Source organism: Podarcis tiliguerta (genome assembly GCF_965153285.1).
Source record: "Podarcis tiliguerta genome assembly, chromosome: Z".
Lineage (NCBI taxonomy): Eukaryota > Metazoa > Chordata > Lepidosauria > Squamata > Lacertidae > Podarcis > Podarcis tiliguerta.
This window is the reverse complement of record NC_139553.1, coordinates 43,121,338-43,147,412: the sequence shown is the minus strand read 5'-3', so window position 1 is coordinate 43,147,412 and position 26,075 is coordinate 43,121,338. Positions and strand designations below refer to the sequence as shown.

Genomic DNA, 26,075 nt, shown 5'->3' with positions numbered 1-26,075 from the left:
TTTCAGCACTGTGCTGTCACTACCATCCCAGAATTTCCTGACAGAGGTATTTGTCTCGTTTTATCTAATAGTAGGGCCAGTCCTTCCAACAAGGAATTGAAGGGGAAACAGACTTGCCCCAGTCTTTATGCACTGAAAAATTGTAACCACAATCCAACACATGGAAATCAATGTACTTCAGCATGACCAGGTGTTAGATAGATAGCTGTCATTCTGTGAAAAGGCCACTATGTGTTGGACTAGGACATGGGAGACCAAGGTTCAAAATCCCATTCAATGGGTGACCTTGGACCAGTCCCTGACTCTCAGCCTTACCTAGCTGAATTTTACACTGTATTTTATTCAATGTATGTTCTGAGGAAGTGAAGTACCATGGTTTGGAAAAGACAAATAAGCCCAGGATGCATGAAGGAATCGGTTGATCATCTTGCTACATTATAAGTAGGGAGGCTCTGATTTATGGTGTCTGGGAAATAAAGCCATTTCATTTGCCTCTTTCTTTCACCTCTTGAGCTTTTGGTTTTCTTACTGTCATTTTAATTCACTTATCAGAGAGAGAAAGAAAGAGAGCAAGGGAGGGGGGGAATAAATTCAAACAAGTTGCGTAGACTGAAAGCTCGGGCAAAAGAATTTGTGGAGAAACAAGATATAGCAGAGATATGGAACAGGGAAGAAAATTACATTTGTCAAACACTTCTGTAGAAGAAAGAGTATCAAGCTATAGTAATTTATATATAAGATCATGACGCACCACATCTCAGAAACAAATGGGCATGGAATACAAATTTAGGGATGGGGAAGCAATTTGGTACAGTTCATATTCAAATGAGAGCCTGCCTGCCTAATTCACACTTCCCAAAACACTGTGTGAACCAAAAGAGAGCTATCCTCCTAAATTCACCTTTCTACAAATTTGACTATACAGTACTCCAACCAAATACACGTACCTATAAAATGCATATATTAGGGGAAAGTGTGCATTAAATGCATTTGCATAGCTGATACCACAGTAGTTATTGTGGTAAGGTTGTACTGCTCACCTGGTTTCTGTTTACCTTAGTCATGGCAACGTATCAGGAAGAATAGAGGAAGGGGAGGGGCAGTGCTGAGGTCCACACACTTGTACCTTGTTGGGAGAGCCAATCTAATGAGGAGGGTGGCACATTTGTACCACGTCCCTCACCTCTCCCTCTCTATCTTGAGAAGTGGCAGTTACTCATAGCATCTGGGGTGATGCCCCCACCACACTATTCATTCCTCTTCCAGAAATGTCTGAGAGGTGTGAGATTCCAGGGGTTCCAGGGGCTTACTCAGTTTCCTTGGAATGAGGGACAGCAGAGACTGTAGTGCCTTTATGATATCAGGTTTACACATACATACAACCTGAGCCTACGGTGGAGGGGCTCACACCAGAAGGTCTTGCTTCCTTGGGGTTTGAAAAGAAATCATGCATGTCTCTCTTTCTCAGGCTTCTACCTGCTTCTAGCCAGCTCTTTCTCACTATTCTGGCCTTTGCCTTTCTCACTACCAACCAGGTGAGGGAGGACCTCCCACCAATTTGCCCTTTGGCATAGGGCAGCTTCACATCAGAGGGCAGCAAATGGGAAAGAATGGGGGGGGGGGACCTGAAACTAAAATTCAGAGATTTCCCCCCTGTCCCTATACAAATGCATCAGGGTCTGTACAAAGAATAAGATTGCTAATGGTGATTATAAACCCCTCCTCTTTCTAATTCTTACATCCATGGTGGGGAGTCAGCAGCAGGCAGTGGTGAAGGAGTCTTCATTCTTATGCCCTAGACACTTCTGTATATTATCACTGGTAAGGAATGGCAGAGAAGAGGAGGAAAGAATAGGTCACTCCCCCACAAGACTAAAAATAGTCAAAAGGAAAGCAACAGAGGAAGAAGGAACAGTGTAAACATATTCAGTTATTTCAGCTATGTGGATTTAGAATTAAATACAGGTAGGGAGCCTTTGCTCACCAGTGCCCTCCAGAGGCTTCTGGATTTGGGTTCCCATCAATCCCAATGATAGGCCATGGTGGCTGGAACGGATGGGATTTGTGACTCAAAACCTCTGAAGGTTGGTCGGGGAAGGTTGCGGTATGGCTGTGGGGATGAGTGAGCAATTCAAAAGGCTTTACTCTAAACTGCCCTGTGATACACATATGAAAGCTGGTATATATAAATTTAACAAATAAAATCATGGAAAGGGTGAATTTTCAGGAGGGGTTGGAAGGAAGGCTGGAAGGAGATGGTCTCCTGAAGTATCCTGAGAGGCACAAGACACAGCAAGTCTGGTTGGAGGCTTTGATGCTTCTGAGTACCAGTTGTTGGAAACCTCAAGAGGGGAGAGTGCTTTTGTGCTCCCGTTCTACTTTAGATTTCCACAGGCATCTGGCTGGCCACTTCTGTGCATGTTACTGGATTAGGTGGGCCATTGGCTTGATTTATTTATGTTTGTTTGTATTTATTTATGTTTGTTTTTTTCTGAAGAAGCATGGAATGCTGGTGACTATGGAATATGTATATAAAAAATAAAATATTGTCCAGTAGCACCTTATAGACCAACTTATAGACAAACATATCTACATGCTACCATCCCAAACATACCAAACAATCAATTGTATATATAGCCAGGCTCTACATTACAGCTGCATCTGCTTCAAGGTCTGCTCTGCTAGAACCACTATGGATTAAACTTAGCCCTTCTGTGATTCCCTATACTTAAACATCCATAGCATGGCCTAATTAGCAAAACCTACCTGGCCACAAAATTTGCTTGCTCTTCTTTTAGGTTGGCTGTCAGATGGAATAACGGTAGGTGTGCAATTAAACAGGAAGGGGGAAGTTGCTCTTTTGTGCCTACTGAAGTACAAAATAAAAAGTGACAAATGACTTTATTAGTACATGACAGGAAAACATACTCTTAACTCTATGGGTTAATCACAACTCAGCTGACTGACAGCTTGTACAATGGAACCATCATTTATAGACCCTTATCACCAAATATCCCAACACTTCTGTGGATAAATGGAGGTGTCTGGACATGAAACTCAAGCAGGTTGTGTCCATTCAGTTGAGACATTCATTTATACATAATTTATAGAATAGGATTGTTCTGAATGAAGGTACATTAAACAATAGTGCATTCCCAGGAAAGGACAGCTAGCCTGAGTTGTCTGAAATCATGCAGGGCTTTGTAAGAGTGTGCCAAATCATTTTGAAAGGTGTATGCTAGAGTTTCTCTGTTATCTCACATAAAGCAAGCCTTTGAGGCAGACATGGAAGTTTCTATGTAAGAGGTGTGGGATTTCTCAAAAGAATTTTGCACATTTTTACCCAGACACAGGAATGTTGCAAAGTCCTTAACTTGGGGCTCAGGCCTATGACATAAGAGTGCATATGCTGCACACAACTGCTCCCATGTGTAGAAATGTGTGAGGGGCCTGCACAGGCCAGGTGAAGATGTGTGTGCACTGGGGCCTGCAGGAGAAATGCCTCCTCACCAATGCATGTTTGGCCAGCATGAAAAGGGTTCTTTTATGTGCTGATGTATATACAGAGAGGTCCTCTATGCAAGAAGATGGCCTTGATTGGTCTAGGTCCCTCTTTGAATGGTTGCACACACTTCGGTACATGCATACAACTCTTTCACATACTGGAAAAACCATGGATAGTGACTGTGTGAACCTTTCAACCATATGTGTACATGGGGATAAATAGAACTTATATATTTTGTTTGTTTTAATGTTAAGCAATTGTTGTTATCACCATCACCACCACCATTTAGGCAAAGGATTAATAAACCAATTTTGAATGAACTGATATAGTGACTGATGAAACAATAAGGAATTTTTGAGGCACCTTCAGGACTAAAAGATATTGGTATTGTCAATATCCAACCTTTGTGGACTAGCAGAGTCAATTTCATCACATCCATGATAAGGCTATGAAACCATTTTGAAAAATTCACAAAAGCAGTTCGAAAGACTAGCCTTTGATAGTAGACTTGAGGTGAACATTTAAGTAACGCTGCCAGTCATGCCCACTGAAATTTAGCACTACCCTGCAGAAGATATAAACGAGGAGAAAATGCAGTCTGCTCAACTAGGAGAACTACTGTACCTCCCCCAGTTTCCTCTTGGCAGCTGCCGGTGCCTGTAAAATCAGACAAAGATCCTTTAAGTCATCAAAGCTAGCAACTAGGAGGCCAACAATAGTATAGCCCTTGCCAGCATACATAAAGCCTCAGATGGCCCCAGGTTTTGGCTGAGATCATTCACAGTTCAGCTAGCAGGGCCTTTAGGGATCTGACCATGGTCCTGAACTCCTTAAAAAGCTTTGTCTTGACTTTGCCTCACTTGATTTTGCCAAGACTTTGCCTCACCCAACTTGACCTGCTTGGAAGCAGCTCTGCTTATTCCTCTCGCTTCATCTTCTAGCCCCAAGTCTCAGAAGAAGAGGTTACTCCCCATTTTGCAATGAAGTTTTTTTATCACGTGATGGAGTTTTTGATGCAAGTAGGATTTCATCATACTTGAGGGTATTCCGAATAGTTACCTTTCGAGTATTTTAACTAGAGTGAGGTATGTGAATAAAACAGAAGATAAAAAGGATTCAGATTGGCCTGACTTTTGAAAAACAAACTAAATAAACAAGCTAACTTTATCAAAATGATTTCTATCAGTGTGCTGGCAAGTGCAGGGTGGGAGTGAAATATTTCCTTTGTAGGAAACATGCCTGAGGACATGTCCAGGTCCTTGTATGCACTAAATCCATCTTTTATAAGCAGAAATTCACTGTACAGCCATAAATATTTAAGTAGTCAAAAAGGTCAGACCCTGTTTCCAACAGTGGCTGCCTCCTGAGCATGGACTGAAAATGTATATTTTCTTTTTAATTAGAACTGTCAACTAATGAAAAATTAATCAGATACAATTGTTTCATCATGAGTTATTCATATAAATGTAAAACATACACTTGCATGTCACCACAGCACCAATACAAGCACCTTTTTAAGGCATTTGAAAGAAACACATAATCATTCCTAAATCTGCAAGAATGGGCTATTGGCATGAATTTAACTGGTAAAGCTGGCAATCGGGGTTCCTTGCCCCTCGGGGGATCGTAGGAAAGTCACTGTTCTAGAAAAGTTAGTTATAATAGTAAACAAGTGGCAATGGGGGGAAATGGGTAAACTCCCATTAACCATTCTTAACCTGAGGTACCACTTTAGCTAATGGGGCCTCCTGCTGCCGCCACATGATTTCTGTTCTCATCCTGAGTTAAAGTTCTTAACCCAAGGTACTACTTCCGGTTTAGCGGGGTCTGTAACCCGAAGTGTTTGTAACCCAAGGTACCACTGTACAACTTCCATATAATCTCAGACTAATTAAAACAATGGGACTAAAGTATGATGAATATAGTTTGCAATTCTAACTCCATTTACCAAGGAGTACACTCCATTGCATTCAATAGGACTTCTTTTGAGTAGGCATAATTAGCATTGTTCTGCAGGTCTGGATCCAACTCATCCCCCCCCCCCCAGTGGAGTCTTTTCACAAATTTGATCTGAAGCTATTGAGGGCATGCATGTTTCACAGAGCCCAACATCTCATAAATACATCAAACATACATCTGGTCTCCCAGTTAGAAATGGAACAGTTAAGTTCTCCGTCTTTTACACGATGCTTTTATTAGCTAAACTAAATCTATACTCCATAATTTCTGGTATTGTATATAAAACCTGAGAGACCTAATGAATACATACATTTAATTTTCTGTTATCTGTTATGGCACTTGATAATTTGCTATCAAATGACTGCATAATCAGTTGGTTCTCCCACCTCAATCTAAATTTCTCAATCTGCATTTCTCTCATTTTCTCATTTCTCCAATCTTAAATTCTGTGCTCCACATTTTCACATCAGTTTACGTCCTTTTAAAAAGAAATCTTTAGAAATTCATCAACATTTTGGTGTAGATTTATTCTAAAATACACATGTATTTTCTCACAATGCACACATTTTGGTAAACCCATTTTCATTAATATAATAATGTATCTTTGTATGTTAGTTTAGCTAAAATATGCATTTATATCCATTTTTGTACACATTGCTTGACCAGAGAATGGCACTGCAAAATTCAGATAAGTGTTAATTATTATTATTATTATTATTATTATTAGTGTTGTTTTTAATTTTTAATAAAACAAGTAAACATAACACGGGCACTGCAGGAACAACAGTTCATAAACATACAAGCACAACACTGTATTAAAGCAACCAAGAGGAGAAAAGCTGATTCCCAGTCATGACTTAAGAAAATCTTTCCAGTGTGAAGTCCGAGTCCCTGGAGGGCAACAGTTTATATTATGTTTGCTTATAAAGCAGATAAAAGGAAATCAAATTTTGTCAATGCTGTCATGTTTTGCCATTCCCTTAAACAGTGGTGGGTTAAGTGTTCTGAAAGTGCTGTGTCCCATACACAAGACCACTATTTGGCCTTATAAGACACGTCCAACACTCTCTCAATATCATTCAGAATGAGGTGAGTTCTGGGATTAATGTTACTAAGAAAGCATTCCTCTCCTCCAGCATCTGACAGAACACACCCACACACTGCCGTGCACGCCAAACTAAAAGTTATTGAGGCACTCACAGTTGATTTGATCTTCAAGCATGAGCTCTAGATCCTGCACTCTCATTTTGAGAATCTCTATTTCAGACTGTGTCTCCAAATCCATTAGCTTTCTTTGTTACATCCAGAATTTTAGCTGAAGGGGTTTCTATTTTAGTTTCAAGATGCTGAAGAGCCTCTGTCCAGGCTGCTTTAGGAGCATGCCTAACCTATAAAATATATTCACTGGCTCATCTGACATGTAAATCATTTTCAAGCCCTGCCTTGCCCTTGAGCCACCTTACACCATTTTGGCCAGGCCTTCCTTGTCTGTAGTGTCAGTGGTTCACTGCTCGATTACGTTGTCTGAGTGAAGTTTCTGCAACTTTGCTTGCAGGGCTCTCGTGCTCTTCTGCATCCCCTTTCCAATCCTGTGGGTTCTTTTTAATTGAGGTCTGTTCTGTTTGATCATTCACAGAAGACTTTGAATTCCTGTGGTTATTGGAGCTGAACAACTAGGCAGCCATTAGGCTTGCATGCTAACCCTTCACCCCAGTAAGTGTGAATTATGAAGGGTAGCTGTGTTTTGGTTTGCATATTGTTTCAGAAAAATTCTTTTCCTTTAAATGTGAACTGAATTTCTTCCTCATTCATTGTGAATTAATTTAATCCCTCATGTTGATCTTGAGTTTAGCTTATTAGAAAATAAGCTGCATCATTACATGGGACATTCTTTGCTGCAAACCAAGTTCTTATTAGTGCAGTGTGAGGACCTTGTGGTGATCTCATAATAAAAACACAACTATTTTTCCATCACTTTATATTTAAGATACCATGCTTCATTTTTTCTATAAATGTTTATGTGTCGTGGAAATATGCATGGAACTCCGTGTCCTCTTTTTTTAAAGGCATCATTATTAATCCGCATTGATCAGACCACCCTGCTATGCCTATTTATCAAACTTTAAAAGATCGAAGCTTTCACTGTCCATAAAATCTGGCTTATTTTCCCTCATTATTTCCTGATATTCATCCTTCAACTCTCATTTAATGAGAAAAGGTCTTCCTTCTCTCTCTGACCTCTCCTTTAAATCTGACATCAATCTTTAGAATATATTTTTTCCTGGTATCACATCTCTGCCATTAATCTTAAAGGTGTGTGGATTGTTAAATGCATTTTTGAACATGATTGCCACAAAAGAGTAATTGCTGTAGTGTGTGAAATTGTTACCTGGACTTACATCTTCATTGGAAGAGATTGTGGCTGTTCAGAATGTTTTTAAACAATGTGGGGTGGGGTGAGGGGTAAAGGGGTGGCTAATTCCTTAAGTTAATTTCTTACAATTTGGTTGATCTTGCAGTTTGATTGCTCTTGCAAAGTCCACTTTGGGGTCACACACAAATGCAGCTCAGAATCTCACTGTGCTGCAATCCAGGTAGGTTTCTTGGTACACAAGAGGTACAGCAGGGAGGAGATGGTGGGACTTGCTGTGACTGGATGGAATAGAAGCCTAGACTTCCCTTTCTTTCTTTCTTTCTTTCTTTCTTTCTTTCTTTCTTTCTATCATTGGTTCTTAAATGCATGTTCTCCTATAATCTGATATCTTGTAAAGCATAGGGAAACAAGCAAGCAAAATATAATGGCACCTTTTATCTTCCTTCCTTCCTTCTCATTAGTGGGGAATTTCTGGCCCATGGGCATGATTAAGATTGCCCAATTAGAAGTTTTCCCTGAGTCATACCCACCTCTTCTTTCGTCTTCTTCTTCGGCAATCAATCGTAGCTGAGTAAGATTGTCTTCCATGAACACGGTTTTAACAGTGAGTCCGTAAGTGACTGTGGAGGCCAGTTCTGGATCCACACGTCCTTCCACAGTGGGGACATAGGTTTCCGGGCAGGAGTTGTTCATAGTGAGGGTTTGCCAAGCATGCCTTCTTCTTTGCATGTTTCTCCCTTTTGTTCTGAATTCGAGCATCTTCAAAGCCCATGACACCTTTGGTAAAGGCTATTCTCCAATTGGAGCACTCTCAGAACAGTGTTTCCCAACCTTACACTGGACCAGAGGTGTGGTGTGTGGGAGGGGAGGGTCATATTGGGGTGATTGCCCTGAGCACAAAGAAATTTATGGGTGCACCTCTGTGGCTGCCATTCTGCTGAGAGGCGCTCTGTGTCCTGCCTGCCTATTTCACTTCAGGAGCTGAGAAAGGATGGGCCCTTGTATTCCTTGGCCATGTGGCATCCCCTGCTTGCTGGGGAGGCAGGCGGACAGCAAGAATTGTGGCAGTGGTGGTGGTGGCACCCCAGCCCAAGAATGCGTACACACATGTCCCAACGCTGCTCCAAAGCTCCATCCAGCAGCACTGCATGGAGCACTGCATGGAGGCACCAGTTAGGGGCCACATTACTTGTCTTAGGGGTGCAATGCTTCCCTAGCTCTTGGCACTGGCAACCCACACTATGCCACTGCACTGGATGTCATCTGTACAGCCAGTCCCTGCTGAAAGTGAAGCACACAGTCTGTATGACTCTCAGGCTCAAGCATTACCTGAATTACAAGCAACTCAGGCTGAGTCCTTAAACAGAGCTGCAGCTCCATCTGTGTGGCAGCTTCAGTAACTGAATCCTCTTTAGATTAAGGACCCTAGTTTCTTTCAGTCCCTATTGTCCTCCAGTGGTGCTGGGAGGCCATAGAAACAATATGATTTGAGTCTAGTTGAGCTCACTCATTATTGCTTTAACCAATTCAACAATAATTCAATTTGTCATTGTGATGTGTTAATATTATATGGAAAAATCAAGATCATATTGCGAATTCAATATGAAAAATCCGAAATCATATAAAACTTCATGGTTTTACACAATGCAGAGGTACTTAAACATGGCATTTCGAACTTTTTTTTTTAACCAAATAGAACTTTGTTCATATTTTTTTTCAAAGCCAGTCAGACATTGCTTTATCAGAACATACAGTGCCATGAAGTGAACATGACAACCATGTCCCTTTGGTACAGATGCAGATCCTCCAAACTCTTCACAATATTGCTCATACTTTAGTTGAGATTCCTGAATTGCAGGGTGGGTGGGTGGGTGTGGACCAGATGACCCTCAGGCAGAAGCACCAAGTTCTGCTTGACATGGGGGGGGGGCTTGTCATGTTTGTGTAAGGTCACATGAGCAAGACACACACACACACACACACACACACACACACAACATCATGAGCATTGAGAGGAGGCTACATGACCCAGTGAGGCCCACCTTCACCATGGGGAAGTCCAGCAAGAACCGTATTACTCATTCTGCTTTGCTGTCATGACAAGGAAATAAAATTACATTTACAAATTGCACCTTCCACATTTTCAAAAGCAGAATCTTAATCACTGAGACTCTAACCCTAGCATCAGTCTTACAAAAAGCTCTAACCAGCCAACACACACACATAGACTTTTAAGTTTCAGCTATGTACTACAAAACATAATTGGTTCTTACATTACTTTAATGTGAGAGATAATAAATAAAACATATTTTAATCTTCCACATTCTGATGCCCAGGAGTTTGCAGGAATTATACTCTGGGATGGGTGGTTGTGCGATGCTTTATTATAATTATTTTAGTTTCCTTTTTGCTTCCTTTAATGAAAAATGATCAAAACATGTCTCATTAGCTATAATAAATATCACTACGCTGATTATAGTCTTCAGTGTTTTAGGATTTGCAACATGTTCACAATGTTCTGGGATTTATATTATTTGTTTTATTATTAACATATTGGTCAGGATGGCCTCAACTTTGTAATCCTGCACTGGTAACTCTGAGGCTAGATTACTGCAATGTGCTCGGTGTGGGACTGCCCGGGGGTCTTGTTCAGAAGCTACACTTGGCGGAGAATGCAGTGGGCAGACTGTCAACAGGGACATCTGGCCAGCAACATGTGCTACCATTGTTTAAACTTCTACACTGGCTGCAGTGGTGTAGCACACACACCCCAGCACCCGTAGCAGACGAGCAGGAGCATCCTTTCCCATGGGGGATGGAGGCTACTGCCCCACGCCCCACTGTCAAGGGACAAAGGCTGCTGCCGCTGCCAAATAGTAGCAGAGTTTCCTCTGCACCTGTTCCCATCCCCGGTGCGTGAGTGACTGCCCATCAGCGGCAGTGTTAGAAACTGAGATATGAAAGCTAGGAGCTAAATGGCACATTAAACCTAGGTTATGAGTGCCCCAACATAGTACCTGGGTGCACTTTTTTATAACAAGAATACAAGCTGAAAATGAACGAACTGCGGCTGAAGACTGGAAAAAACAAAGCCATACTTCCCCTGCCCACCCCCTAATAGTCTTAAGAGGGTCCCTTCTCCAGTCTTAAGAGAGTGGCTGAAAATTCCCTTCCAGCAGTGGCAGTTCTAATCCTAATTCTAAATCTTAGGCATGGTATTGTGCCCAGAGCTCAGAAACTGCTCGCATTAATGAAATTCCCTAGAACAATGGGAGTTTCGAATGTTGATCAGCAATGGGGACTGGGTGAGCACAGAGGGCTCCCTCTGCATGCTCACTTAGCCCTGGCACTAATGGGCTGGCACTCACAAGCTGGGTGGGGGCAGGGGGCAGAGTTTGAAGAGCACCCTCCATGCCCTCCCGGTGCTAAGGTGGGGACAGAATGCAGAGGGTGCTCACGTGTCAGGCAGGGGCTGGGTGAACACACGGAGCAAGTCCTCTGCACTCACCCAGTTTCCACCGCTGACAGGGGGCGCTTGTGTGCCAGGGTGCTGGGCGCATACAGGGGAAGTGCCTAGTTCCCACACCCCAATATCCTGTGCCAGCTCCAGGACCACCTGAACCCTTATATCCCAGCTCAGTCACTGATATCATTGGCGGAAGCATTTGCTTAATATTCCCTGTGTTCGTGAGGCTTATTTAGCAACAACAAGAGACTGAGCCTTTAATGTCATTGGCCCAGTATTGAGAAATATTCAGCGGGCACCTTCCCTGCCAACTTATAAATGCCTTCTGAAGCCTCTTCTGTTCAATCAGGCTTATTCAGCCAATTAAAAATACATCTTTCCACAAGAGTTAGACAATTTCTGACTTCAACTACTTTATATGGTTTTTGTTGTATGGTTTTATGCATAACGGCTGTAAACCACTCTGGTTTTTTTATGACTAGCAGCATATAAATATTTTTTAGACTAATTAAATAAAATCTAATATTGCAGAAAGGGATGTATGGAGGCTGAGAGAATCTTGACCAGCTAGGTTTTTTTTTTTTTTTTTAAGTCTCAGTAATTATGCTGGATCAGCTTTTTTGTAGCAACATGGACCTGCTGTGAATATGTGGTTTTCTAATTGATATAGTAGCTTAGGGAAGGCAGATGCGTAAGGGCTAAGTTCAGATCCTCATATAGGTAGCATGGGATTCACAAGCAGACCTGGGACCATCACATTATTTCAGCTTAAACTGCCTAACAGGGTTGTTGTGAGGAATAAACAGAAGGAAGCCCTTGTATAGGTCCCTGAGTTATTTTTAAAAAGGGTGAGATTTCTATATGCCATGAATAAACAATAACTTTAAATAAATTTGAACAAATGTTGTTTTTGAAGAGAATGGACTTCAGGCTGTTGTTTTTTGTTTTTTTCCCCCAGTGAACATGACCTAACTCATGTTCCCTTCTTCACAACCTTCTAGGGGCAGCATGCCAGAGGCAAAAGTGTATGGAGCAATGAATTCTTTTTTTTTCTTTTCTTTTTTACCTTTGTACAGTAGTCTGGTTTCTACACACCCACACCACTCTGTCCACCATCCAGGCAAACAAGAGTTCAAGGACATGTTCCAGCCAACTAGAAACACCCAAGAAGAGCATGGTGTCAGGTTGATGAGGGTCATGGTCTAGAATGAAGAGGCATGGCTAGGGTGAATGTATTGCCTGGTGAGATTCCTGAGGGGCAAATAGAGAAACATGGAGGGCCGCATTCCCTACCCCACCCCTGCTCTAAAATCTTTGGGGACAATTAAATATATGTCTGACTGTGTCTCTGGCCATATTCACGCCATACATTCCAAGCACTGTGATACCATTTTGAATTAGCATGGCTTCTACCCCCACCCCCCAAATTCTGGGAGCAGTCTTTGGTAAGGCTGCTCAGAGTTGTTAGGAGACCCCTATCCCACTCACAGAGCTACAGTTTGTGGAGTTCCCTGTTTAACCATTCTGGGAATTATATCTCTGTGAAGGGAATAGGGGCTTTCTGTTAATTCTGAGCACAAGCTACAGCTCCCAGAATACTTGGGGGGAGGGGAGCCATGACTCTTTAAAGTTGTGCCATAGTGCTTTAAACATATGGTGTGAATGGCCTAAGTCTGCCTCTCTTACAAACCTTACATGACGCTGCTTAAACACATACATGGAAGTTTGCACAGTAAATTTCCCTTGAAGCAAAGAAGGAAGCCCACTGGGAATTCTAGGTGTCATTCCTCATGCTTGCATGCGCGCGCACACACACACACAAATGTGAAGCAGAGTGACTTTCAAGACAAAATGTAAAATAAAGCTACTTTGCAGACAACCATAGGCAGGTTTCAAGGAGAGGGGGAGAAGCATACAGAAGAGCCAGCAAAGCTTTTGAGCACAGGAAAAATCCTGACTGGGTCAGCATAAAGCATCTAAGACAATACATATTTAAGCAGTGCAATCCAGGTAGAAAAATTGCTTGACAGTTGCGTAGAAGCCTTATTCTTTCAGCAATAAATTGTCAAGCATTGTCAAAGCAGTAAAGGTTACCAGTGAAATATTTGCTGGAGCATTATCCAAGATTTCAATACATACAGTTTAGAAAGAGCAATTTCCCCCCAGTTCTATTCCTTTGTTGTCTCCTGAGTTTGTTCTGCCCCCTGGCATTCCAACTCCCCTTGAATTTCCTAGGAAAGCCTTCTAACAGCAACCACAGTTTGCTGAAGGCTGGTCCTGATAGCTTGGGTGGGGGTTATTGGGTTGTTGTTTTTACGGTAGTTTGTGGTTTTCTATTTTGATTTTATTCTGTGAACCGCCAAGACCTCCAGGTGTAGGGTGGTATATAAATTCTATTATTATTCTATTATTATTATTATTATTATTAGACAGCAACAGCCATCCACCTGAGGACATGGGGCATGGGGTTCAAGGGAGTCACAATATTTTTCAGAAATGCAAAATATTTTTATTTCAAAGAAAACTAAGGGGAAAGATGGAATTTCTGCAACAGCCTAATGAGGACTGAGCATGCTCAGTGGGCCTAGATTACCAGCAGACCACTTGCTGATGGTGAGGAACCAAAGATCAGGTGAGAGGAGAAAGAGAATGGTGTATCCTAGAAAGGAGCATAGTTGATTGATTGGAACCCTGAAGCACACTGCACTGTTATATTTCTTGCATGCCTTATTTGTTACCACAATGAATTATGGAATTTGAACATGAATTTGATGCAGATTTCAGTTCCACCATCTCCCTTGCCCCACAAGTTACTGAAGCACACAGATTGATAAAACAGTGCCTCATCATCATCATCATCATCATCTCAGTGTGATTCAAGGCCAGTCTTAACATTTGGCAGAGTGAGACATCAGCAGAGAGGACAGGCCTGTCTGTGCCACACCCTGCCCTGCATGTCCTCAGTTATTGAAGAAAGAATTGCCTGCTGGTCTAGCCAGCTTCTGTATATCCTGTCCTTTGCCTCAGGCAGCATAATGACTTTGACTGGTCCTGTTGTGACCTAGCATAGCATTGCACCAAGATTATTTTTGTGCAGTGTTACATTGGCATCTGAATGAAGTCAAGTGCGTTGGTAAAACACCGCACACAATCACATGGAACACAGACAAACATACAGCCACATCAAGAGTGCATAATGTATTGTGCCTCCCTACTTTTGAAAAGGGGAAAACATGAATTAACTGAAAGTTTGTATTCTTTACAAAATTCTCTCCCTCTTGAGTGAATAATTCTATTCCTCATATGACTACCTCAGTCTACAGAAATGGCAAGGTTACCGGTGCTCACAACACTTGCTCCACATTGTAACAAAATCAGTCTTCAGAAGTCCTTGCCTGTTGAAACCAGGCAGGCACCTTTTCAGCACATGCTTCAGTGTAATATGTGAACAAACTTACTATTGAATGGAGTTCATAAAAGAATCCAATAAATCAAGAAAGAGCTCACACATTTGCCTGCTTTAAGAAGGAAAGAATGATAGTTTACATTTAACCCATCTCACAAGGAACAGCGTAACAGTGGGATACAAAAGGTCTCTGAGCAGTCTTTCGCTTTAGGATGTATTTCTATAGATCTTGAAAGATTTGTGAAGAACATTTAAATTCTAAGCAGTTGCTTCAGCTCATATGTATCCTATGCACATAAAGACTTTGCACTGTTCCAAGACTATGTACGTGAGAGAGAGAAGGGAAGCCAAAAATAACACAGAGAAGTGGGCATTTCTATAAGTCAAATTGTATGCTAACCGCACCATGAACCCAACCAAAACATTTGCCTTCTGGTTTGAGAGTTTATGCTTCCTTTGGGTAATAAAAGGAAGAAAATTCAAAGCACTAGTGACACGTCCTTTGGGGTCCAGGTGACCTTAAGCTGCAGTCAGCTTTTCTGCTCACATTTGTTCTTAGACAAGGAGAACAGAGCTGATCTAGGCAGAAAACACCAGAACATAAAATGAGTTCTGCTAGATCAGACCAAAGGTTGATCTACTCTAGTCCAGCATCCTACTTAGTCCAGCATCCTTTCCCCCACAGTATTGGACCAGATGCCTATGACAAAGTAGAGGTCTCATTGAGATTGGATGACTCTGCCTCCTCACTCTAAAGCCAAGAAAAAACTGGCCAGTGAGACTTGCAGAGAGTCTCAGTGGAGAGCCTGACTCCAAGGGGCTTTACTGGGAAGGCTCTGAACCATGGCTTCTTCCTCCGCTACAATTCCCAGAGTTCAATGCAAAGAGGGATTGCCTGTTAAGCCACGCATTGCAACTCTGGGAATGTAATAAGGGTCTCTTAAGAACTCTCAACACCCTTAACAAACTACAGCTCCCAGAATTCTTTGGGGAAAGCCGTGACTTTTAATAGCAGTATGATAGTGCTTTAAATGTATGGTGTGAAGGTAGCCTTAGTCACAGAGGGACATTTTGCATGAGCTCTGCTAAAACTCTCAACCCTACAAGTATGTCCTTAGCTCATAGTTGTACATTAAAAAAAACAAACAGTATTCTGTACAATTTATATAAGGAAATCCCACATGGAATACAAGACAGGTTTCTTGTTCTGCTACCTCCACGCGCCTTGCCATTTATGTCAAACAGTTGGTGTATTTAACTGTCAGACAATGAAGTCTATCAAGGCATATTGCATTCTTCATATCCCCATATGTCATATGTCTTCATTTTCTCCTCAGCATGTCACAATTGTTTCAGCATGTTGTAAAGCATTTCTTCCTTTCTTTCCCCAAAGTTAAGCATCCTTTGTGATAATTACTTGCCATTGTGGAGAAAAATAAAGATGGGGGGGGGGGGAGAGAGAGAGAATCCCATTGCCTGTCAAGCTTCCCAAGGAGTCTTTGTGACATCTGACTCTTTCTGTTCACCTCCTCTTTCTTACAATTTGGTACATACAGCAATTTTTAATTGCAGGAACTTAGCACAACACAAATGCCTCTGTATATTTGCATGCACCCCAATGTCTGTGCAGTGAGAGTTTTCAGGGGCTCCAGCACTTACCCAGGGTTGTTGACTATTGGTCTTGTGCCCATATTTAGCCTTAGATGGAGTTTACCACCAGCTTTGGGCTGCATTCCCAAGCAACCAGATTCTGAGAAGACGCAGTCCTGGCATGCCAGGGGCCTTCATCAGCCTCACACAGTCCATGGGCTGTGCTTCAAGCTTGAATCAGAAGGACTTGGGGCCCCCACCAGAGCGGTGCCGGGGAGTGGGTCTTCTGTACACCACATTTCCTGTGTCCCTTTGAACTCTCTTCAAAGTTCTTTTCAACTTTCCCTTATAGTACTACTTACCTAGGGTTTGATTTTCTTGGTATGAGGGTCAATGGATACTGTGGTGTCTTTACAATGTATGTTTTTATTTACACACACGTATATGACCCGAAATGGGGTGTGGGTGGCGCTGTGGGTTAAACCACAGAGCCTAGGACTTGCCAATCAGAAGGTTGGCGGTTCGAATCCCCGCGATGGGGTGAGCTCCCTTTTCTTGGTCCCTGCTCCTGCCAACCTAGCAGTTCTAAAGCACGTCAAAGGGCAAGTAGATAAATACCATATTTTTCACCCTATAGGATGCACTTTTCCCCCTCCAAAAATGAAGGGGAAATGTGTGTGTGTCCTATGGGGCGAATGCAGGCTTTCGCTGAAGCCTGGAGAGTGAGAGGGGTTGGTGCGCGCCGACCCCTCTCGCTCTCCAGGCTTCAGGAAGCTATCCGCAAGCCTTGCAAGCCCGGCGGGATTCCCACGGGCTCTCCAGGCTTGCGGGCAGCAGCCTGCAGCCCGAAGCACGGGCTTCCCCCCTCCCCCTGCCCCGCAAGCTCCGAGAGCGATGGGGAAGCTGCGTGCAGCTTCGCCATCGCTCTCCGACCCGTTCTGGGGGCTGGGGTCGGGGGAAGCTCAGGCTTCCCCCACCCCCAGCCCCACAAGCTCAGGGAGTGATGGTGAGGTTGCACAACCTCATCTTCACTCCCGGACCCCCAGCCCCAAGGCTAAAAATGAAGCCAGGAAAGCGAGCGGGATCCATCCTGGTCGCTGACATGGCTTCTTTGCTCTTTGGGGCTGTGTGTGGGGGAATAATTTTCCCCCCTTTATTCCCCCCCAAATAAGTGCGTCCTATGGGCCGGTGCGTCCTATAGGGTGAAAAATACGGTAGGTACCGCTCTGGTGGGAAGGTAAACGGTGTTTCCATGCGCTGCTCTGGTTCGCCAGAAGCAGCTTAGTCATGCTGGCCACATGACGTAGAAGCTGTACGCCAGCTCCCTTGGCCAATAAAGTGAGATGAGCGACGCAACCCCAGAGTCAGCCACGACTGGACCTAATGGTCCATATGACCTGAACATATGATGGAAGGTCTCATAGCATTAACACAACAGATATTGCCGTCCCATTAGCTTCCTCAATCCATAGTTGTGGGTCCAGTACAGAGCAAGGCAAGCCTCTGTTTCTCCATCTTGCAGAACCTGTCAAAACTCTCTCTCCCTTTGCCCTGTTCTTCCTTCTAGAATGATGTAGCATCCAGCTCCACCCCCTTCTCTCCTTGATGTGGCATCCAGGCTGCTCACTTGGGCCTTTCCTGTGGTGGCTCACTGCTTGTGGAACACTCTCACCAGGGAGGTTTGTCTTGAGCCTTCGTTACATATCTTCAGGTACAAGGCAAAAACATTCCTTTTCACCCTGGGCTTTGGCTAATTAAACAATCCATGGCCATTTAAACTGTGTTATGGTAAAAATTTTGTGTTTTTATACGGCAAACCACCCTGTGATCCTCAGATGAAGGGCAGTACAGAAATAATAATAATAATAATAATAATAATAATAATAATAATAATAATACATTCCTATAACAAAGTGTTCAACTTTTCTCTCTGTGCTTTTTAATGTCACCCATATCAAAATGTTACCATATTTCGAGGTTAGCATCCATGGGCAAAAGCCCTGATTTGGGTGAGGAAGGTAAGGCTGAGAGGGCGCGACTTGCCCAACCTCGCCCAGTGGCCGAGAGAGGATCTTGGGCCTCCCTGCTCCCCTTGTGCCAGATTACAACTGCATCCTAGGAGACTTCCTGTTCTGAAAGCGTATGGAGCATTCACTCATTCCTCTGCCTTTTCACCAGCATGTACTAGAGTGAAAAGAAACAGCGTCTCTTAATGGAATCTGTAGGCAAAAAGTGCAGTCTGTACAAAGACCCTGAGATAAGGAGCTTAAACGGATGAAAGTGTCAACAATCTATTTTTCTTAAATGATATAGAAAGAGGGGAGGGCTCCAGCAGATAAAATCCAATTGAGCTGGGAGAAGAACTTAGCAAATAAAGGCAACACAGTAAGAAGTAAAGTAAATTGGTGCCAAAATCTTTACTTCAGATGAGTAATTTCTATCTGGAAGATTCAGAGTTGCTTAAGACATGAGGAAACAGTGTAAGATTGGACATAAGTTCATGGGAGAGTTCTCTCCCCCACCCTACAAGTTTTATTATCTGTTTTAGGTCTCCAATCATTTCTTCAGCCACATACACCCACACAGTAACCTCTTTCGAGATAGGTCACTTCAGGAATGTATAGGATTCATTAGATTGAAACCAAGGTTGATTAGATGAGACCCAGGGCAACCAAGACCAATTCTCCCACATTCCTTGTTGGCCTTCAGTGTGCGGGTTCTATTTTAAAATAAAAGGCGGAAAGATACAGACATCCATATTAAATCCTAAATGGGTTTCTGCTGCTGCATTTTCATTTGATAACATTTTCATTATTATTGTTATCTTTTGCATTAACAAACATTAACATCAGTAAGGTCTGTTCTGGTGGGATTCATGTTGGAGATGGGTATTAATAGAAAACATATCTATCTTAAAGGAGAACTGGGGCAACAGAGCAGCCAAGAGTTTTGTGGCGGGGGGTTGGAGGGGGGTTTGCAATGATCCCCCCCCCCCCCATTTCGGAATTACATTAATGCTTGCTACATAGAACCTTATGAAAGCCTCAGTCCTGTGCATACTTCCCTGGGACGAATTCCCACTGAACATACTAGCCGCAGTCCTGTGCATTCCCACTGCACATACTAGAACCCATTGTTTCATGAATACAGTGGTGCCCCACAAGACGAATGCCTCGCAAGACGGAAAACCCGCAAGACGAAAGGGTTTTCCGTTTGCAGAGGTGCTTCGCAAGACGAATTTCCCTATGGGCTTGCTTCGCAAGACTAAAATTGACGAAAATTTTTGAGGTTTTTTCCCGCTCCAAAACCCCTTTTTCTGAAGCGCTAAGCTGCTAAAAGCATTTTAGCAGCAAAACCGCTAATCCCTTAAGCCTTAAAAAGCCGTTTTTAGCCCTTAAACTGCCAATAGCGCTAATAGCGCTACTCCGCTAATGGGCTTGCTTCGCAAGACAAAAAAACCGCAAGACGAAAAGACTCGCAGAACGGATTCTTTTCGTCTTGCAAGGCACCACTGTATGTGGTTTGTTCTGTGTTTCATCAATGAATGAATATTTTGTAAAGGAACACGCTATCATCTATGAGTCATCACCCCACCCTGTTTTTTTTAATTCTTACAATAATTCTTCCTGCTGGTGAAAGTGGAGGAAAAGCATTGACTCTGCAGCTGCAGCTAGAAGTAGCCATTTCGGGGTTTTCCCAGAATGCCCTTGGAAGTGAGACTAGAGTAATGGCTAAGTGAGCCATAGGTCCAGAGATCTATCTCTTCTTGGGTTCTTAAATGGAACCTACTACAAAAATGGAAGCCTGCACTGGGGGGACAGGGACTTTCAAAAGAAACTGCAGCCCATCATGCTAACTACAGGTAGATACAGGTCCCGGGGGGGGGGGACACAGGAGGGGTGAAGTAGAAAAAGTGAGTTCACAGGGGCTATCCCCTAGTAAGGGGAGGGGGACAGGCAATGGAAATATATGAGCTTCCCACATTGAGTCCCTTAGATCTAAGAACTGTATGGTTTGGCCCTACACAATTGCTTTAATAAATCCAAAAGAAGTGGGACTTTCTTCCTTTTTGTTCATTGCAGAGAGCTCTGGGGGCTTTCATATTTGCTGCTGCAGCAGTACAATCCAGTTTGTCTTCTGATAAGGAGTTAATGAGCTCTTTCCAAAGGAGCCTTTGAAGGCGTTTGAAATGGTTCAGTTACATGAAATGGGATATCATTTTGGAGATTTGCTCCAGGAAGCGCCATGCCGTTCCATGAATAATTAATGTTCATTATAATGCGAGGCTTTCTTTTGTTGGAAATTGTACTCTGTTCCCTACCTGTGAAGTGCAATTTTCAATCCAATAAAACAGCACCGGACAAAGGTATTATTCTGTCTTATCTAGGTAGGCATCTTTATTCCACCTTCATGTTCCATTACATAACAGGGGCAAAGCTGGACATACATGCTGTAGTGTTCAGGGAGGAGGGATCCCTTTGAAAGACTATAAGCCAACCTTCTCCAACATAGCGTCCTTCAGATGTTGATGAACTATAATTCCTTTCCATGCAGGCTGTGTTAGCCAGGATTGACAGGAGTCAGAGTTGGCTTCTGTAATTGTTTTTATATGCTGAAAACCTCATGAAGCAAGATGGAAACATGCAAGAACCTACAGAGGCACCCTGTAGTGATGCATTTCACAATTTAGTATATAGTTAGACCTTGTAAGTCATGGTCAAACAGCCAATTCACCATGGGCTGAAAGCTAAAGGTCGCCACATGCAAATTCCTTGTGTACTTCTGCATCCTGCTGGTTGTGTGAATGACTCCTCACTAGACCTACAGGTTTGCTTGTGGGAAGATATTTGGAATAGTAATTCATCTTCCTTTTTTATAATTCATCTTCACAAGCATTTTTAATGGTTCTTTAAAAAGAAAAACCCTTGTACACTCACCCGGAACCTCTGATTTACGCTTGGAACGAGACTACAAAAGCTGTCTTCTCCACTTAAAATTAATAAGTACTCTATTTACATGTTCATTGTCGTAACTGAAAGCCCCACTTCCAGTAAGTGACTCCACTGCTTTTCCCCATAAAGATGAAAAGAAATAAATAAAACCTAGCTGAGAGAAATCTGGACAGCTGGTGAGGGAAGGGTCACATCCCTTGGAAGCTGCAACACAAAGGTTTCAGCTAGGAATGAGGGAGAAATCTGATTCAATTACCATTTAAAGTCAAACCTACCTAATTCACACCTTCGTACACAACACAAGGACCAAACCACAGCTGCCCTTCAAATTCCACACTTCTGCAAATATTGCAATGCAGTTCTCCAACCACGGTGTAAAATGAAAAAATGAAAAATGCATAGATAAGTGGTAAGTGTGAGCAAAAATGTGTGATGCAGCAGCAAAAACAGCTAATATTATTCTAGGCAGGATCAACAGAAGTCTAGTGACCTTTTCAAGGGAAGTAATAGTACCACTATATTCTTACTTGGTCAGTCCACACCTAGAGTACTATGTTCAGTTCTGGGATACCACAATTTTAGAAGGATATTGACAAGCTGGAAAGTGTGTGGAGGAGGGCAACCAAGATGATGGTGATGATGATGATGATGATGATGATAATAATAATAATAATAATAATAATAATAATAATAATAATGTTATTGCCCTAGCCACACTGGGCAGCTTCCAACATACAGTACATAAAAAACCTAATAAAGTATTACACATTAAAAAGCTTCCCTATATAAGGCTGTCTTCAGATGTCTTCTAAAGGTTAACAATCTCCTGACATCTGATGGGAAGGCATTCAGCAGGGTGGGTGCTACTACTCAGAAGCCCCTCTGCCTAATCAAAGGTCTGAAAAACCAAGCCTTATGGGGGACGGTTGAAGGAATTTGGTAAGTTTAGTCTGAAAAAGAGGAGTCTGAGAGGAGATATGATAGCCACCTTCAAAAATCTAAAAGGCTGTCATATGGAAAATAGAGCAAGCTTCCTTTCTGCTGTCCCAGAGGGTAGGACAAGAAAGGAGATTCCAACTAAACATTAGGAAAGGAGATTCCAACTAAACATTAGGAAGAACTTCAAACAGTAAGAGTTGTTTGGCAATGGAGTGGTCTCCCTCAGGAGGAGATTTTAAAGCAGAAATTGGCTGGTCATCTGTCATGTATGATCTACTTGAGATTCCTGCATTGCAGGGGGTTGGACGAGATGCCCCCAAGGGTGGGATATAAATTAGGAATAAATAAATAATTGAAAATAACAAACAAAATATATATTAGGGGAAATTGTTTTGCAGGAATGGGAGAAATTTGCGATATAATGCTGGTGGATTTTAATGAGGACTTAAAAAATAATATTCACAAATTGATGTGGGAATTTAAAACTGGAAAAATAAGAAACTGGAAGAAACCAAACTTGACAGATTTGCTTATCCCTAGCTCCAGACCAAGTGAGCTATGAATCCTTTCATGGATGTGCAGGATCCAAAAATTGGTGGCAAAACCAGAGTATAATTCTGTCTGAGGCAGCAGGACTATTCTTATGTATTACTTTGCTTGTGAGTGGTGGGTGCCATTTTTGAAAAATATTCATAGAAACTCCTTCCTGTAAGTGTTGTTGTTGTTGTTTGGTTTGGTTTTTGTTTTTAAGTTGTTCACCAGAAAGGAAAGATTCTAAAGCAGACAGCTTTCTACTGCCTTTGTTGATGGTGGTGGGCTTCTGTTTGCTGTTTTTTGCTGTTTTTATTTTCTGTAGTGAAGTGTTCAGAAATGTAACATCCCACCTGTAGACTGCAATTGTAAAGTCCAGTCTACCCCCTCTTTACCATCACGTTCTGCTGCACATGTAGACCAAGCTGAAATAATAAAGGATAGAGTGATATTGTCTTGGCAGTTTTTGCTTGGATGCCCACTGCTAACAGTCTAGCTATCAACCCACAAGCATCTCATAACCTACATGTGGGAATCAAATACCATTTTGGAAACTGGTGGGCTAGATAATATCTAAAGTCCTCCCAACCATGCTATTATAAAAAGTAGCTTGAAATACAATTGCATATATGAATGTTTTACTGCAGAACCTTCACGGTACAATGACGATAGGGTGATAATCATCTTTTTCTCCCTATTCCATGCGCCATTACATGAAAATTCAGAATTTCCAGGAAAATGATATTCATTAAGACAGTTGATTACCTGTTCCCAGAAACAATTTTTGTTCTTAGCAAAAATAGCATTTGAAGCAAGTTGTAAATTATCCTAAATGGCATTGACTATAGTGTTGGAAGGCACTATGGTGGTCATCTAGTCACACTCCTGCACAATGCAGACAGCAACTCATACATGTGTATATGGGCTACAGGTTTCAACTTGTATCTGTTTGCTAAACAGCCCAAGCTGGCTTTGAGCCATTTTGTGCCTTTCCAATTCAGCTTGTCATTTGTGACCTAATCAGATTTCTTAAAAACAAATATCATTTCCCCTCATTCAATGCAATGTGGTGGGAAATGTATAGCAGCTATAACTTTATTCACAGAAGTGGATGGAATTTGCAAGCATCAAATGTGCATGTGGATGAAATTTGCAAACTATAAGGTGGACTAAATCCACCAAATTGTGCATAGATATATTTTGTAAGCAGGTTAGTGGGGTTTTCTCTTCCTCTTCCTTTTCAATGCACTCAAGAAATTGAGAGCTGAGGAAAATGATATGGGCATGATCACAGGTGGGGACCTTTTTCAACCTGAGGACCCCATTCCCTTATAAATACGGTTCTGTGGGCCATATTTCAGTGGTAGGCAGAAAGAGAATCAAAAGTGAGAAGAGGAAGTTGAGGGAAGTCGGGGGGGGGAATTGGGGGATTGTCTTATTTGCCTAACGTTTTGTGTTTTGCTGGTCCATGGCAGCCATTTTGCCAGAAAACGGGATGGGGGGGGAGAAATAAGAGGCCTCTTCCCCCTTTCCTTCCATGTTTGCCTTTCACAAGGTTTCAGATGTTTTCCCCAGGTCTTACCAGGTCTTTTCATCATTTGGGGGGGTCAAATTTCAGTGGTCAGGGACACATTAGAATTTTCCCCATAGGACTCAGTTGAAATACTCACCTAACAATTTCCTGAGAATGCATTATATTTGGATTGTGAGGGATGCATTTGGTGCAGTCAAAAATACTCAAGGAAGATGCAAAGCATAGTTGTGACTTGAAGACAAGGGATGTGGCCTCAGAGAGTTTTGAGGGCCAGATAGAGGGACGGGGGAGACTCCATTCAGGCACTGAGCCAGAGGTTCCCCATACCTGCTCTGTATATAATATGCAAAGTGAGGATACACGGGATTGATTCATAATATTTTTGCTCACAGGACCCACAAGAAACCCTACAGGCAGCTTCAGTGAAAAGGAAGAGCCTGCTGAACCAAGCCAGTGCATAGCTATCATGGTGAGTAGCCCTTGAAAACCGTGCTCTCCCCCCCCCCCCATGAATTTGTCTAGTCCTCTTTTAAAGCCATCTAAGTTGGTGGCCATCACTGCCTCCTGTGGAAGCAAGTGCCATAGTTTAACATGTCCTGCATGAAGAAGGACTTTCTTTTATCTGCCTTGCATCTTCCAACAGTCAATAGATGTTTATGAGTTCTAGGGTGAAAGCTCACAAAGTATCTTGAATGGGCAAGCAGAGGAATTTAAGACCAGAATTCTATCCACCCCCCCCCCCAGGCTAGACATCAAAATCACAAGCAATGTTAAGTGTAAATAAATATAAAGTGGTATACATTGGAGCAATAAAAGTAAAACACATTTCAATTTCACATGCATTGTTTAGCCTACTTTTTAGTTGTTGTAATTTATTTGATTCAGCTATTTTATACTGCTTAATTACCAAAGTTCCTAAGTGGTGTATGTAGCAATTACAAAACACACACACACTGGGGAAAAAATCAATTACAATTCATCATAAAAATATAAGTATTGCACATAAGTAAGATTAATATTCTTTTATAGATTATCATTACTTTTAATTGTTTTATTATTTGTTAATGGGATTATATGACTTGGGAGGGCCAGCTTGCTCTGGCCCAGGTATCGTGATTTTGATGTTTTGTGCTAAAGCTGTGATACTTGATTACATTTATTGCTGCTGTTGCTGCTTATTGCTTGTAAACTGTTTTGGGATTCACTGGAACGGAAAGCAGCACAGAAATATAATAAATCAAATCCAAACTAGGTATGCCAATAAGGGGTTCATACTGAAGGTGATTAGTCAACGAGAGGATTTTGAGCAGTGGTGGCTAGCTGAATGAAAATATCAACTTGGTGAACGACAGCTGAGAAAAAGGCAACCACCATACTAGGGATTGTCAGGAAAGGGATTGAAAATAAACCTCCCAGTTTTGTCATGTGTTAATCAAGACCCTTTTCTGAAAAATTGCTTTCTCTTGATAAGAATAATGTTTCTGCTGCTAATTCATCAGGTGCCAGTTGTTCTGTTTGTTTTAATGATATTGTGCTGAGTTGAATACTGCTGTTTATTATTGTTGTTTTGCTGCTGTTTTATTGCCACCACTCTTTAATTGTGGCATTTACCTGCTGTTTTTGTTCTGTGGCAGTTTTGCTTCTATTGTGATTTGTACCACTGTATGCACTGCTATAAGATGGGACCCATCTTATGAGATCTTGGCTGAAATGTGGTGTGTGTGTCTGTGCGCCTTTGTGTGCAAGCATAGCAGGATCAGTCAGGGGTGTAGCTGCAGGGCAGGACTGAGGGCCACATGGAAAAGCATTTGCCCTCCAG

The 26,075-nt window shown here is 42.2% G+C and overlaps 1 long non-coding RNA gene across 1 annotated transcript in view; it reads right to left on the bottom strand.

The window, feature by feature from the left end:
* LOC310669053 overlaps positions 1-6,863 on the bottom strand; it is a 59,865-nt gene extending 53,002 nt beyond the window's left edge. Inside the window, exon 1 of the long non-coding RNA XR_014506994.1 lies at positions 6,665-6,863. This is a non-coding gene — a long non-coding RNA (uncharacterized lncRNA). The remainder of the gene's footprint in view (positions 1-6,664) is intronic.
* Between the last annotated feature and the right edge of the window lie 19,212 nt (positions 6,864-26,075).